Source organism: Hemicordylus capensis, chromosome 3 (assembly GCF_027244095.1).
Source record: "Hemicordylus capensis ecotype Gifberg chromosome 3, rHemCap1.1.pri, whole genome shotgun sequence".
In the NCBI taxonomy this organism is placed as follows: domain Eukaryota; kingdom Metazoa; phylum Chordata; class Lepidosauria; order Squamata; family Cordylidae; genus Hemicordylus; species Hemicordylus capensis.
Window position 1 is genome coordinate 256,246,518 of NC_069659.1, and position 17,172 is coordinate 256,263,689.

Here is a 17,172-nt window from a genome sequence, read left to right on the forward strand (position 1 = left end):
TTCTTTTCTCAAGTTGCTCCCATTGTTACAGTGTTTCTCATAAAATGGAAGTAATATATTTAAACTAACTACGCTGCTCATGTTTGTAGTAGGGCCTTGCATAAGGTCATCCCAAGGAAAGCTTCTACAGTGCCCATAAGAAACCCACGGAGTTCTCTCCCTCCAATCCAGCATGTGTTTATAGCTTCAGGGGTCCCAATGTGCGCACGGAGCTCCTCTGTCTTCAGGGCTTCCCCAATTATTTCAATGGAGAAAGCTGATACACATGTGCTTTTCATGGTAAGAGCTGCTCCTTTCACTGTGTCAGACTCCCAGGGGACCAGGTGGGTTCCTGGCCCTTCTTAAACTTCAAAATGACTGGGTAAAAATACACAAAAAGGTCAGCCTCAAGAATAACCAGGGGAGCAGGTTAGTTTGTCACCTGAGTCCTCTTCCTGGCTTGCTACATTCAGCCAGTTTCCTCTTCTGGAGAACTCCCGGCTCCCATACTCAGAAAAGCCCCTCATCATTGGCTGCCTTGTCTTTAAATGCCTGAGTGCAGAGCTGACAGGGCTTAAAGCCTACTTCCAGCACCACCCCCTTCCTGACCTTGCTTTCTCTTTCCTGCTCCACCCAGCCTAGCTGTCTCCCTGGAAGTTGTTTGTTTGTTTTTAGCTCTTCCTGCCTTGCCCTCTCAACCCCACTGGGATCCAAGCAGCCTGGTCTCTTCTCATCCCTGCTGCCCCCTGAAGGGAATGAAAGCCCCAAAGGAGAGATTCCATGTCCTTCTCCAGACTCCATAGGGTCATAGAAGCAACCAGGTAATATGTTATCCTGACACACTGAGATGAATGGGACTCTGGGGCTCAAGGGATGGGGCTGTAGCTCAGTGGTAGAGATATGTAGAGATGCAGAAGATCCCAGGTTCAATCCCTGGCATTTCCAGGCAGGGCTGCCTGAAACCTTGGAGAAGCACTGCTGGTCAGTGTAGTTGGCTGCTGCCAGTCAGTTTGTGTTTTGCTGTAGTTGTAACTGGTTAGATATGAGGCTAAACCATGCCAGGTTTTGCATAGGATTCCAAGAAGAAAACTAGGCCTCTCTAGTCTGACTTATGTGAATCTAAAATAAACCTGTGGCTTCATTTGAGAAGCCTGCTGGAGAAGAGGAGAAGAGGATTCCATCTCCCCCAGGGTGTGAGACTGGGGTGTTTGCCTCTTCTCTTCTGCCCTCCCTGGTTGCCATCTGCTTCCCCCAGGACTGCTTGTGGAGAGGCTTTGCAGGACTGGGGTTGTAAGGGTGAGTGGGCAGTTTTTTCCTGGTTCCACCTGCTGAGCTTACTGCTCAGCCTATATAGGAAGACTCCCAGTGGTGGTGGGCCCACCACCGGCGGGGTCGCCACCGAAGGGGCGACACCAAAGGGGGTTGCCCCATTGGGGGAGCCACCTCGGGGGAGAAACGAGGGCGAGAGCTGGACACTTTGTCCAACCATTTGTATAGAGGGAGGCTTCTGTTTAATCAGTTTTAGGTTGTGCTGAGGTTGGGTTGAAGTTGTAATGTGTGTGGGTTTGTCTGGAGATCGGGAGCCAGGGAGTGCCTTCGTTGAAGGTGGGGCAGCAGGCGCGTAACAATGATAGGGCAAGGGGAGACAGTTGTCTGGGGGCCCCACTGCCTGGAGGGCCCCCCCAGAGGCACCTCATGTGACTCCCCATTGCCCCCTGCCCAGCCCCATAGCCCCTCAGCCACTTGCCCTCTTTGCCGTCTCTCCTGCTTGTTCTGCTGGCCCGCAATCGAAGCAGCAGACAAGCTGCAAAGAGCTCCTTTTCTCCCGCCTCTCAGCTGATCGGTGGGTGGGCGGGGCTTCCACGGAGGCCTCGTGTAGGCCGCAGTGAAGCCTGAACTCGAGTAGGGCCCAAGCAAGCCAGGAAGGAGGAGGCAGCCAGAGTGTTCTGTGCAGCAGAAGACCCCTTGCTGCCCTGCTTAACCCAGACCAGCATTTGCCAGGTAGAGTGTGAACTCCTTTTTGTGGTTACCTTTCCCGCCCCCCCCCCCCCCCCACATATATAGGGATCTGCTTGCCATAGGGCTTGGATATTGGGGGGGGGGGACCAAGAAGTCTCTGAATATTTATTTTGAAACAGCTTGGAAAATTTGCTGACTTAAAAAAAACTATCTAAAAAGTCCTATAAGTGGCTTGTTTCATGGCAGAAAATTGCAAAAACTTCTGGAACAGTATTTTATTAATTTTATTCATTCATTCATTCATTTATAAATGCACTTATGTTCAAGTTGATTTGCAACCCAGAAGGTCTGAGTGAGAACTGTGAAGCATGTGTGGTGCTTTTATTTTATTTTTCTTGTGTGTGAACTGCTCCCCAATAACTTGCAGGGACTTCAGGGTAAATCTGGCCAACATGTGAATGCAGCACCTCCATTCTAGAGGAGATGTGTCTTAAAGGGCTTTAAAAGCCTCCTGTGAAAAATCTCCTGCAATCAAACTTGACTGAATTTGTTCAGAATTCTGGGAAAACAAACATAGGTTCACCCTGCATGGTTGAAAGTCTCCTTTGCTAATCTGCAGCGAGGGGCCAATTTTAATAATTCATCTTTCTAGTGTGTTCTAGGCATTAAAAGTAATACAAATGTATAGTACTCAATGTATATCACTATATATTGTGACGTGTGTGTGTGTATTCAGTGAAATGTATTTGCAGGCAGCATACTTATTTTGGAATATCAGACTTAAATCCTTGGGGGCCTGGGGTGTGCGGAGGCCCTGGACTTTGGGGGGGGGGGGGCATTTTAAAATCTTGTCTCTGGGCCCACTCCAACCTTGCTACGCCCCTGTGGGGCAGCTATTCCTGTGGTGGTGGGGAATAGAAGAAGAAACACTGGCAGGTCAGCAGGCTGTTCCGGGGGAAGGGTGGTCAGAAATCTAATAGCTGTCCCCCTTTCCGGCTCTCCTGTCAGCTCTTTGATCTCGGGGAGCACTGCCAACATCCCACATAACCTTACCTTGCTTCTCTGCAATGCCAGGTCGGTCCAAAATAAATCAGAACTCATCCATGATTTGATCATGGATGAAGTGGCCGACCTGATGTGTATTACTGAGACTTGGTTGGGGGAGGCTAGTGGTCCAGTTTGGTCCCAGCTTCTCCCGCCAGGATATTCTGTAGAGGAGCAGGTGAGGGGACGTGGGCGGGGAGATGGAGTGGCTGTGGTCTATAAGGATAACATCTCCCTTACCAGGGTCCCTGTTAGGGTATCGGACTATATCGAATATGTGTACTTGAGTTTGGGGACCAGGGATAGATTGGGACTTCTGTTGGTGTACCGATCGCCCCGCTGCCCAACGGAATCCCTTACTGAGCTCACGGACTTGGTCGCGGAACTTGTGTTGGAGTCTCCCAGACTTTTAGTGCTGGGGACTTCAATGTTCATTTTGGGACCAATTTGTCCGGGGCAGCTCAGGAGTTCATAGCGGCCATGACGACTATGGGCCTATCCCAAGCGGTCTCTGGATCGATGCATATTGCAGGTCACACGCTTGATTTGGTCTTTTATTCTGATCAGGGTGGTGCTCCGTGGGTGGGGACACCTTCGATCTCCCCGTTGTCATGGACAGACCACCATCTGGTTAAGGTTGGACTTACAACCACTTCCCACCTCCGCAGGGGCGAGGGGCCTATTAGAATGGTCCGCCCGAAGAGGTTACTGGATCCGGTAGGATTCCAAGAAGCCTTGGAGGGATTTAATGTTGGCTCTGCAGGTGATCCTGTTGATGCCCTGGTTGAAAACTGGAACAACTTGCTCACCAGGGCAGTAGACACGATTGCTCCTAAGCGTCCCCTCCGACCTGCTTCAAAATTGGCCCCTTGGTATACGGAAGATCTACGGGGGCTGAAGCAGCAAGGTAGGCGACTGGAGCGCAAGTGGAGAAAAACTCGACTCGAATCCGACAGATTACGACATGGAGCACATTTAAAGATCTATGCTCAGGCGATACGTGCAGCAAAGAAGCGGTTCTTTTCTGCCCGTATTGCCTCTGCGAGTTCACGTCCAGCGGAGTTGTTCAGGGTTGTCAGGGGACTAGTATCTGCTCCCTCTCCCTTGAACCAGAATTTGGAGGCATCAGTTACCCGCTGTGGTGTGTTTAATGAATTTTTCGCAGACAAAATCTCTCGGATTCGGGCCGACCTAGATGGAGACTCCACAATTAATCTGATGTCTGAACTGGAGGTGTCCGACAACTCCTCTTATACGATTCGGCTGGATCAATTTCAGTTTGTGACTCCTGACGATGTGGACAAGCTGCTTGGAGCGGTGAGGCCTACCACTTGTCCTCTTGACCCTTGTCCAACATGGCTTGTTCTATCTAGCAGGGAGGCTGTTGTAGGCGGCCTGGTAGAAATCATAAATGCTTCTCTGAGGGAGGGCAGGATGCCTCCTTGTCTTAAGGAGGCAATTATTAGACCTCTTCTAAAGAAGCCTGTGTTAGATTCCTCAGAGTTGAGCAATTATAGGCCAGTTTCCAATCTCCCATGGCTGGGCAAGGTAATTGAGAGGGTGGTGGCCTCTCAGCTCCAGGCGGTCTTGGAGGAAACTGATTATCTAGACCCATTTCAAAATGGTTTTCAGACGGGCTATGGGGTGGAGACTGCCTTGGTCGGCCTGATGGATGATCTCCAATTGGCAATGGACAGAGGAAGTGTGACTCTGTTGGTTCTCTTGGATCTCTCGGCGGCTTTCGATACTATCGACCATAGTATCCTTCTGGAACGTCTGAGGGGGTTGGGGGTGGGAGTCACTGTTTTTCAGTGGTTCCACTCCTACATCTCGGACAGATTCCAGATGGTGTCGATTGGAGATTGTTGCTCTTCAAAATCTGAGCTTAGGTATGGTGTTCCTCAAGGCTCCATACTCTCTCCAATGCTTTTTAACATCTACATGAAACTGCTGGGAGAGATCATCAGGGGATTTGGAGCTGGGTGTTACCAGTATGCTGATGACACCCAGATCTACTTCTCCATGTCAACTTCTTCAGGAGTTGGCATATCCTCCCTAAATGCCTGCCTGGAAGCAGTAATGGGCTGGATGAGGGAGAATAAACTGAAGCTGAATCCAGATAAGACGGATGTACTTATTGTGCGGCGTCAGAACTCTAGAGACGATTTTGATCTGCCTGTTCTAGACGGGGTCACACTTCCCCAAAAGGAACAGGTTCGCAGTCTGGGAGTACTTCTGGATCAACGTCTCTCCTTGGTTTCTCAGGCTGAGGCGGTGGCCAGGAGTGCCTTCTATCAGCTTCGGCTGATACGCCAGCTGCACCCATTTCTCGAGATCAGTGACCTCAAAACAGTGGTACATTTGTTGGTAACCTCCAGACTGGACTTCTGTAATGCGCTCTACGTGGGGCTTCTACGTAGTCCGGAAACTTCAGTTGGTCCAGAATGCGGCAGCTAGGTTGGTCTCTGGGTCATCTCGGAGAGACCACATTACTCCTTTGTTGATGGAGTTACACTGGCTGTCAGTAGGTTTCCGGGCAAAATACAAAGTGCTAGTTATTACTTATAAAGCCCTAAACGGCTTAGGCCCTGGGTATCTAAGAGAGCGTCTTCTTCGCTATGAGCCCCACTGGCTGCTGAGGTCACTTGAGGAGGTCCGTCTCCAGTTGCCACCAACTCATTTGGTGGCTACACAGAGACGGGCCTTTTCGGCTTCTGCCCCGAGATTGTGGAATGCGCTCCCTGCTGAGATACGATCCTCCCCATCTCTGGCAATTTTCAGAAAACACCTGAAAACACATCTCTTCAGCCAGGCTTTCTCAGCTTTTTATAAAATTTGTTTTTAAATTGTTTTGATTGTTTAATTGTAGTTTTATGATGTTTTTAATTGTTAATCATTGTTATGTTTTATAATTTTTATTTTAATTATTAACTGATTTTAAGGTGTTTTAATGTAAACCACCCTGAGCCTTTTGGAAGGGCGGTATAAAAGTTTTAATAATAAATAAATAAATAAATAAATTTACGTGTAATGCGGAACTGGAGTTAAATGGAGCAGAGGTTGGATTCCGTGTATGTCTGAATGTGTGAAAATGTGGTTTTGCAGCAAAACTGACCTGAGGTTTCCCTCACCAAACTCTATTATGAACCTTCAGTTTGAAGCTCACCCTCTGGGGGAGTTGTTTGAGGTGGGGTGTGTGTGTGCATGAAGGTACCCTCCCACCGGCCTCCCTTATTTAAGAAATCGGCATTTGGCCACTATTTGGCCTCTCTTCAGCCTTTCCCCTTCGGCACAATGGCCATTTTGGAGAATGCCCACCTGATCAATGGGCCTCTGCGTGGCCTGCCATGACCCAGGAAACCTTAGGCTGCCAGACCGCAGTTAGATGCATGTCTGCGATGCAATTCACAGTTTCAAAATTTAACGGCAGGTTCAGCAACCTCCAGTTCTGTTGCTTCTGAGTTCAGGCTGTTCTATGAGCATTTTCTTTGGACTCAAGAAGCTTTCTGTCTCACAGCTCTCAGCAATGCATGTGCAGAACTGTAACTTAATGTTTTTGTCAGGCAGTGGTCAGATTCAGAAGATTCTGAGGAGGAGCTGCCCTGATCCACAGTGCCTTGATGCGGTCCTGCTACAGGACACTGAGGAGGAAGCTCACGGATAGAGAACTCACCTATTATAGAACAGCAGGAGGTCGCTGGGGAGCCATTGCCCTCTTCAGATGCAGAGGAGCCAGGACCAAGCAGCAGACCAGTGAGCTACATGGAGCGTCGGAGTGACCAAAGAAAGGAGCAGCATTTTGTACAGAGAAGAAGCAGCTGTTTGACTGCTTCTGAAGCTTCTGAATCTGTAACTCCAAAGGCAGGTGGGGCCTTAATTGGCTTCACCTGGCAATTAACATTGAAGAGGTATAAATTCAGTACCGCTCACTCTGTACCATGCTGGTTTCAACTGACCACTGTCAAAGTCTGGCCAAATGCCAGGGAAGTTCACGGCTTGGCTGAACGCTGTTGACTGAATGATGTACGTTGTTTTTCAGCAAGGAGTAGATGGCTGGTGACAGGATTTATAGTGGAAACCGATAGCTCCCAGCTGGCAATAATTCACGGCTTATCAGCCTTCAGCAAGAGGCGTTTGCTTCTTCTAATAGATTCTAATTGCGTCCTGCGTTTAGTGCGCCTGCGTTGTTGTGGTGTCAGTGTTTCATTGCATAGTTGTTCTTCCGATTGGTCCCTCACGCCTTCTGCTGACTCAGGTTGCCGTGCCTGCTCTAAATCTAGTTGGATCTACCACAGCCGTTTCATGAACGCTGACAGCCGGGCTCTGCCCCTCAGACACTCCTGAATCGGCAGGAAAGTTGACAGCTTCCCCTTCCTCCTCGCTGTCGGAGCTCGAGGGCGTGACAACTGCTTTAGTGTGCAGTTCCAGCTCCTTGCTTTGTGCACCTTGTTCCTGATTGCTCCTGTGTTCTTGACCCTGTGCCTGACTATCAACTTGTGCGTCTTCAGAACCCCCTGGACTACGGGACTGGCAACTCACCCCTCCCCTGGCATTGACCCTTATTGGACTTGGCCCCCGACTATGATTTATGGACTGACAATTTCAAGGTGTTAAAATTTCCATTGACTTTGCTTTGATACCAGTAAAAGCTTATCCTACACATTCCTGCTGTTGCTTGATTTATTGTGGGAGTGTGTGCCCGTGACAGTTTTGGCCCAGGAAGAAACAGAGAGAATTGCTCCCTTAACCTCATGTAGAAGGGAGGCTACTTAGGCAAGTTTGCCGCTATGTAGTTGCCGGAATTGGGACCTATCCCAGTGGTTCACATGGGCACCCAAACATATTGCCCCACCCCCGGAGCTCCAATAATGCACGGCAACAATGCACAGCAATAATGCACCACAAGTGTGAGGTGCATTATTGGGATCCCCCTCCCCACAAGTGTGTCAGCCACAGCTGCAAGCAGCTGCGGTTGACATACGAGCACAAAACTAGGCTTAAGGGAGGGCTTGCTCCCTTAACCTCATTTAGAAGAGAGGATACTTAGGTGGGATTGCCACCACATAGCTGCCAGGATCTGGAACTATCCCAGTGGTCCACAGGCGCATGCAGAACCAGGCTGGGCTCCCTTAGCCCAGTTTTGCACACTCGTGTGAATATCCTCATTCTCTTAAGTACCCTGGGCCTTTCATAGTAATGCCTTTGGACATCATTACACATGGATGGAGAAAAATTAGAGAGTGACTTTGGTACCAGATGGATGCAGGGACAGCACTTCCATGAGGCAAGGTGAGGCAGCCGCCTCAGACAGCAGATTATTGGGGCACCAGCAAGGTGGCAAGGTGACCTTCTGCCCTCTGATTTTAAGAAGTGGGGAAGAAGAGGGTGGGCTGGGCACACAAGGAAGGCAGCATTTGGCTCCTTGTCTCAGGTGCCCAGAGGGCTTGAGCCACCACTAGATAAATGGGATCATTTTGGCCATAGCCTACTTATCGGGTCTACAGCTCACAAAGCCAGCTAGCAAGGCCAGTGAGTAGCTGGCACTTTGACTCCCATCCCCTAAAGGGGTCTGCCACTAGTTTCCCTCTAGGTTGGCAACTAAGTTTGATGGTTTTTAAATGGTTTTAACGTTGTTTTAAGTTTTAAATTGTGATGTTTTAACCTTTTTATTTATTGGTTTTTTATTGTGTTGTTTTGGGCAGGATACAAATATGTTGGGTAAATAAATAAATAAAATAAAGTTCTCAATGTGTCTGAATATTTCTGAGAGAAGAAGGTAGGAAAAAAGTTTTATGTTGGTAAGATAATACATTTAGGTTCTGAAAGTGTTTAATGTTTCTTTGGGGTTTGGAGGACACTTCTTATCATCTGAACTGAATCCCACTATAGCAAAAATCACTACACAGCTGTGACTGCAACAAGCCACTATTATCTTGTCTTTAGATGGCTAGGAATTCTTCATTTCATGCATCATTTAAAACTTGCTACAGTGATCCCACAAAGTCAGTAGATATGCTAAATACAAAAGTCTAAAGGCATTACTAGGCAGATACAGAGGCTCTAATTTTATATCCAAACACCCAGAACTATACAGTATGTGCTAACCTTTACCCTCTATGTTGGAGCAACAGTAGCCTCTTGGGGTAATCCATTCCTTTGAGTATGCTCGTTGGCCACTTAGTTGCCAACCTAGAGAAAAATTAGTGGAGGACAAAGTGGCAGATCACTTTAAGGGGTGGGCGTCGAAGTGTTGGCTACTCACTCATAGCCTTGCGAGCTGTGGACCCGATGAGTAGGCTATGGTACTGCAATCAGTGTATCAAGCCAAAATGATCCCATTCATCTAGTGGTGGCTCAAGCCCTCTGTGCACCTGAGGCAAGGAGCCAAATGCTGCCTTCCTTGTGTGCCCCACCTTCTTCCCCCCTTCTTAAAATCAGAGGGCAGAAGGCCACCTTACTGGTGCCCCAATAATCTGCTGTCTGAGGCGACTGCCTCACCTTGCCTCATGGAAGTGCTGTCCCTGCGTCCATCTGGTACCAAAGTCACTCTCTAATATTTCCCCATCAATGTGTAATGATCACTGAAGGCATTACTATGAAAGGCCCAGGGTATTTAAGAGAATGAGGATATTCACACACTTGTGCAAAACCAGGCTAAGGGAGCCCAGCCTGGTTCTGTATGTGCCTGTAGACCACTGGGATAGGGCCAGATCCCGGCGGCTACACAGCAGCAAACCCGCCTAAATAGCCTCCTTTCAAAATGAGGTCAAGGGAGCAAGCCCTCCTTTAAGCCCAGTTTTGTGCTCGTTTTGTGCTTGCAGCCGCAGCTGGCACTTTTTGGGGGGGGGGGGATTCCAATAATGCACCGCACACTTGAGCTGCATTATTGCAGTGCATTATTGGAGCTCCGATATGTGACAGCAATCCCCTGCACCCCGACCTCTGGAGCTACCGGCAGGAGCCAGTGCTTGTCTGGGCAATCAATCCGCCCACCCAAGGAGGGACAGCTGTTCGTCTGCAGGGAGGGTGAGTGTAACACGCTCTCCCCGCATACTGCCCTGGAGCTCTTCTCACTAATCGTGAGAAGAGGTCCACTGTCTTCTTCACTATGAGCCCCACCACCCTCTGACATAATCTAGAGAGGTTCATCTGCAATTGCCACTGGCTCGTCTGGTGGCTACACAGGGACGGGCCTTTTCTGTTACTGCCCCAAGACTCTGCTCCCTGCTGAAATAAATCTCCCCATCTCTGACAACTGTTCAAAAGGCTAAAGATACATTTTTTCACCCAAGCTTTTTAACTGGTCTGTGCTTTTAAATTGTTTTTATTTTTTTTATTTTTAATCTGTTTTAAGTTGTTGTCAACTGCCCAGAGGTGGAAGTTTGAGGCTGTATACAAATAAAACAAACAAACAAACAAACAAATAAAATGTGCCATATAATAGGAACCTAGGAAGCTGCCATATACTGAGTCAGACCATTGGTCTATCTAGCTCAGTATTGTCTTCACAGACTGGCAGCGGCTTTTCCAAGGTTGCAGGCAGGGATCTCTCTTAGCCCTATCTTGGAGAAGCCAGAGAAGGCAACCTGAAACCTTCTGCTCTTCCCAGAAAGGCTCCATCCCCTGAGGCAGGGATCCTCAGCGTTGGGCCCCAGACATCCATGGACTTCAACTCCCATAATCCCAAAACCCAGTGGCCTTTGGTTGGGGATTATGGGAGTTGAAGTCCAATAACATCTGGGGGCCCAGCATTGAGGATCCCTGCCCTAAGGGGAATATCTTACAGTGCTCACATGTGGTCTCCCATATGCAACCTGCTTAGCTAAGGGGACAAGTCATGCTTGCTAATACAAGACCAGCTCTCCTCTCTGCAGCAGTTTCTTAATCCCAGATTGCCTTTTGTAATCTTGCGAAGTTTGTTTGTTTGTTATATTTGTACACCGCTCCAAACCTCCATCTCTGGGCAGTTCACAACAAAATAAAACACATTAAAACAGAAATTAAAAACTTAAAACAAATTAAACTTGACTCAAGTCAAGTCAGGTTAAAAAGCTTGGGTGAATAAATGTGGGTTGTTGTTGTTTTTAATTGTCAGAGATGGAGAGGCTCTTATTTCAGCAGGGAGCACATGCCAGGTATATTTTCTATGTTGCATATTTCCTCCCCTGCTAACTTGCGTATTTCTCCTGCTAAATTGCGTATTTCCCTCCCGGATAACTTGGCAAAGAGGCACCTTTTAACATAGCGATTCTCTTTTATTTAGCAGGGGGAGATTAACTGGCCCTATCCACCCCCAGCACAGTACCTCCAGTGACTGTTGCTGGTGTCTATCTTATGTTTCTTTTTAGATCGTGAGCCCATTGGGGACAGGGATCCATCTTATTTATTTATTATTTCTCTGTGTAAACTGCCCTGAGACATTTTTGGAAAGGCGGTTTAGAAATTGAATTGATGATGATGATGATGATGATTTTACACCGTCAGACAGGTGTTATTGACTGGTTTGTTTTATCCAGACATCGAGTCCTTCCCAAGGACCTGGGATGCCAGAATTTAATATCTTGCTCCAGTTTCTGGATATGACTATAGAAAAGGCTTCAGCATCCTCAAGTTTCATCATTCATTCATGATTATAATATGTTGTCCTCTCCTGCCTCCAAGGAACTGAGGGCAGCATACATCGCAAGTTACCCTTCTCTTGCCTCTAGTGGCTGGCTTGGAAAACTCTCCCTCCTTTTCCTCCCCATCCATGCTGCACCCCTCCACATCTGGCATATTGCCAGTGCTGCGATATGGCAGTAGGCACCAGGGACGGTGCTGTCTCACATTCCCAATGGTGCCTGCATTTGCCTAATCTAAACCCAACATTCAGGCAGGGCTGTCTGATTGCCTTGTGTGTTTGGCTAACCCCTCCTGGCTGCCTGCCACTGCCCCCGCTATTCTGTGGTGATGAGCAGATCAGCTGACCTGGATGAATGGAGAGTGCAAGGAAGGGGCCAATGGGGCTGTTGCTTGCTTTGGAGGCTCCCCCACATCCCTAGGCAAGCTGAGTGTTTCTGAAGCACTTCTAGGATGGCTTAAGGTGCTCTGGGTTTCTGCAGCCTCCCAGACTGCAGTTGGGGCCAGTGTTCTGCATCCAACTTAATTGTGTATGAGGGGTGTTCATCAGAATCTCCTCTTCATGCATGCTAGAAAAACCCTGACATTATCTTGTGTAGAGGACAGGGTTCATGTGAAATGGCCTAGTTCAGGCCAATTCAGCACTGTCCTCTGGGTGGGGGCGGGGGAGAGTATGTGGGCAAGAGAGACCAACTGGCCAATGGTGATGCACACTGCCTTCATCTAGCAGGCGTCGCTATTTGCTGTAGCAGGTAATGGGCATCCATCATTGGTGACAGCTGCCTCCCTTACTGCCCCAGCTGGCTGGCTCTTTCTCTCTCATATGCGTTCATTTTTTCAGAGACAGAGCCAGCCACCCAACTCAGCTAGAGAGACCACTGCCACCACTGCCTGAAGTCCACTGCCTACTTAAGGAGTAAGCAGCCGGAGGCAGGCAGCGGGCATCACCACTGACTGGTCGTTTTCTCTCTCATGTGCACTCTCTCTCCCCTCTAGCAACAGATGGACGTGCTTAGTCTATTCCCAAAATGGAAGGTTTGTTGAATGAGAGCACGAGAGAGAGAGAGAGAGAGAGAGAGAGAGAGAGAGAGAGAGAGAGAGAGAGAGAGAGAGAAGCTGGTGATGCTTGACGCTGGCTGGAGAACAGTGCTGAATGTCACCAAGAAGAACAGAGGTGGCGAACTGTGCTGAGCTTCCAACCCAGTAGTGAGTCACATGACTGGAGATATGGTCAGTGATGTTGGGGTGGGGAAGCATCAGCACCTGACTGACACAGGGGCGGGACCAGCAAGGTATTGATGCTTGGTGGTTTCGAATGGTAACCTGCCTCAAGCCACTGCAGCTCCCTACATTTATAATTGTATATATTGGTAATTACAAACATGGTGTTTAAAATTATATTTTCTTTCTTGTTTCTGCTGCTTTCACAGAAATTGGTTGCCCCATTGCAATTTTGCTGGCCAAATTTCAACACTGAAATGTTGGTGGACTTGTCACGTGCTGGTAAAATTCTGTCTCAGTTATCAACTGATCACTCTGTTTAAATACAACAGAATGTGAACTGATTACAAACAAGCTGAAGTGAGGGGGAAATATCCCTATAAAGGAAATGAGTGGGCTATTGCAATACAGGTTACAAGCTATTTATCTATCTATAAATAAATAAATGGAATGGAAAAAAGAGAGATCACTTTTAAAACATTCTTAGACATTTCGGCTTCTGTCTTCCTCAGTAACACACCATTGTGATTTAAATGAACACCGCAAGCCATGGTGACAGTTTAAAGACTGCTGAGGGCAATGGAAATCTCAGCAGAGTAGCACATGCAAGAGGACTCAATGCACACATACACTAAGTATTTCTCAACAGGAAATATTCCCAAGTCAGAGAGATTGTGGCCATCAGAGTTAATGAGGGTATTCCCATGATCAGTGGAAATCAGGCTAAGGGAGCTTAGCCTGCTTTTCACAAAGAGGTCTATCAATGGCTAGTAGTCGGAGGGCTGTAGGCCACCTCCAGCATCAAGGGCAGGGTGCCTCTGAATACCAGTTGCAGGGGAGTAATGGCAGGAGAGAGGGCACGCCCTCAACTCCTATCTATGGCTTCCAGCGGCATCTGGTGGGCCACTGTGCGAAACAGGATGCTGGACTAGATGGGCCTTGGGCCTGATCCAGCAGGGCTGTTCTTATGTTCTTATGGGAACCACCAGACTCACAGGCGAGCTCAGTTTCCCCAAAGTGGGTAACCCGCTTAAATACCCCTCCCCTTAAATGGGGTTAGCGGAGCGAGCGAGCACTCCACTAACCCCGTTTTTTAATAGTGTATTGCTGTGGCTCAGCTCCGCGGCATGACAACACATGAGGAGACCTCCGACCTGGAGGCTGCAAGCAGCCTCCCAGGCTTGGGGGTCTCTCCAGCAACATCTCACCTGGAACTTCTGGGGGCAGCATGGCCCCACAGCCCCTGCCGGCTCTATGATGGAAAAGGCAGTCGTGTGGGCAGCCAATCCAGCCACCCAGGGCTGCAATAGTGATTGTCTGCAGGGAGAGCAGGCTAAGCCAGTTCTCCCCACAAACCGCCTTCCAGATAGTCTCAGTGATCATGAGACTCGCCTCAAATGTTTTGCAACAGATTCTTGGAATGCCTTTGTTGTGATTGTTGACTTGTGGTTTCTAAAGTCGGTTAAACAGGGCTTGACAAATCCCAGGCTCCAGGGAGCCATGGCACCAAGACATTTAATTGTGTAATAGGATATTCAGAGGCAAAGTATTTAATAAAATCTTTATTTGTCCCAGGCAGCCCTATTCCTGTTTTAAGGATGTTACTTGTAAAGGCATAAAGGGAAGCCCCCAACCCACAATGTCTGTCTCTAAAGCTGGTAATTTTGTCATGTGTCCATTGTCCAGCTTCTAAACTTTTGGGCTGGATTCTAGATCCAAAGAAAAATGGTCAAGGCACAATGAAAAAAGTCTGTTGTTTCCCCAACTTACTAATTGTTGCATGCAGAGCATTTTCATTAGATAACATATGTAACATATTTGTGTGTGTGTGCGTACATGTGCATACACACACACATGCATGCATGCACACAAACACATTCTCTCTCTCTCTCTCTCTCTCTCTCTCTCTCTCTCTCTCTATATATATATATATATATATATGAATGATAGAGTGTCTATATTAAAGCAAGACAAACACAATCTGTCCTGAATGGGTAATGTTTTCAGTGAAGTTCACAACAGAAGCCACAAGATATTAGTCTTGATCCAGCCCAGTCACATGTAACTCCTGCTGGCAGTGTTCCTTCTAAGGTGTGTGCATGCATCCGTGCTCACACATTTTTTGATGTCCGCTCAGTTAATTTTAGATCTCGCTCAGATTGAATCGGGAAGGCCCCACCCTGAATGCATGTGCACACACTGCCTTGATACTGCCTCCCAGAACAAATCAAATTCTGCACACAGAAGGAAAAAAAAGAGAGAGAGAACACTGCCTGCTGGTTCTGGATGGAAGTGTGTATCCACATGCTCGACCATAGCCATTTCCTCAGGGCCGAGATGAGCATCGCAATGTTGATGGGATATGCATGCATCTCTGTATCTGCATCAGCTACATGCATGAAATGCTGCACAACACTTGTATCTTCCTTGTTGGATGGGGGCAATAGTCGTTGCATGTCCATAGGTTTTTACTTCTATTGGCACAACTATTAGGTCCCAGAGCATGGTCTAAGTGTTGGAAGTGAAGTACTTCGCGCAGTCTCTTGTCTCAGTGACATAGGAGGACAGACTAGTGAGTCAGAGGGCTAGAGGGTCAAGACATTGGTCATCCCTTCTCTACTGCTCTGACACTATCCCTTTGGAATGTAGATTGCTAATCTTAGGGAGTTACTTCCAGCTGCTTCCTTCCTCTCTCCCTTCTCTTCCTGTTCCTTCTACCTTGCAATATGTAAGCTCCTCTCCCCTGCACCATGTGTGTGCAAAGAAGATGCAGAATCCATCTGCATCCAGCTAGCTAGCTAGATTAGAGATCCTAACTCCTCACTTTCCTATCCAGAATGGAGTTCTCTAATAAATGCCATATATATTGATTTGAATCTATGAACTGGCTCCAAGTTACTTTACTCTCAGCATACACGCATGCCTAACCAAATTCTGCTATGTTGTGCAATCTGCTATAATGAAAAGGATTCTCTTACTAGAGAGAATTCCGAACACTAAGGACACATGCTACAGCCACCTTGCTGCAGTTAAACAGGTCTTGATGTCATCATACATACATGGTTGAGGGACCCATGTATGCCACCTCCGGGAACGTTGCGGCAATTCAGTGGCAGAGCTTCTGTTTTTCATGCTCCAAGCAGGGCTAGGAAAGACTCTTACCTGAAACCTTGGAGAGCCACTGCCAGTCAGCATAGACAATATGGAACTAGATGGACCAATGGTCTGACTTGGTATAAAACAGCTTCCTATGTTCCACTTATCATTTTTATAACACTTCATTGTGATCATACTTGATTGAAAGTCAGCAAAGACCAATATGGCAATTGCTGTTGTTATTCCAAACTGGCTACAAAGAAAAGAGGTAAATTAAGACAGTTGTTCACAAGAGCAAAACACACACACACTCAGTCATTTTAGTTTTACAAAGTAGATGTGTTATATACCTGTTGGGAACTGAAAAGTTATCTGATTTCTCTGTGTAAGTTAGACTTTACCTATGAGGAAAGTACTGTATGGCATTGCATATTCACCATCCTAACAGTTCTTGGCTCCATTTTCAGAGATCTATCATCTGTTTTTTCTTATAAACTTTACTTCTTCAAGTTCAGCCCTCACTCTCTGTTTTTACTATTCTATCAAGCCACAAACAAACCAACAGAGCTGAAGTATAACAAAGGACCCAACAGAGGATACATGAGCAGTTACAGATTTCCAATTGCACTGGAAAACATGCTGATTTCCAAACTGCGCAAAGATAATCCAACACTTCCAACACAGCTTCATGCCAAGAGACAGATCCAAAAAGCTCCAGATGCCTTGAGTGTTTTATTACATACAGTGCTGAGCAGCTAAATGATTTGCACTCCCTTAGCCAGGAACTTTGGAAAATTGCAGACATATGCATATTGGAGAAGATGTAAGTGTGGTACATCTTTAGGGCTGGTTCAGATAAGCTGTGGGTTTGACAACTTTGTTTCATTTGTGCTAGAAATAAGTTGAAGAAATTATTCTCCAGTTCATCTACCACATTTAGGGGCTAATTTTATGTTCTGCACAAATACATGCATAGTTGGCCTGACACTAGTTTTATTTTTAGAAAAGGTGTTTCAGTGGGAGCGACTGAAAACAGATCAGGTCTGTGTGAACGACTGTATCCATTGAAGTAAGTGGAAACTATGCATAGTTGCTTCCTTACACTTACTTATTACACTATAGCCCTATTCACATGACCACTTGGAGATAGACTGGAGGATTAGAGAGCTCCTACTCATCAGAACCTCTGTGTGGGTCAGTAAACCCATGAAACATACAATTAAGCCAGGTGAAACATCCATTGTTTAAATCAGA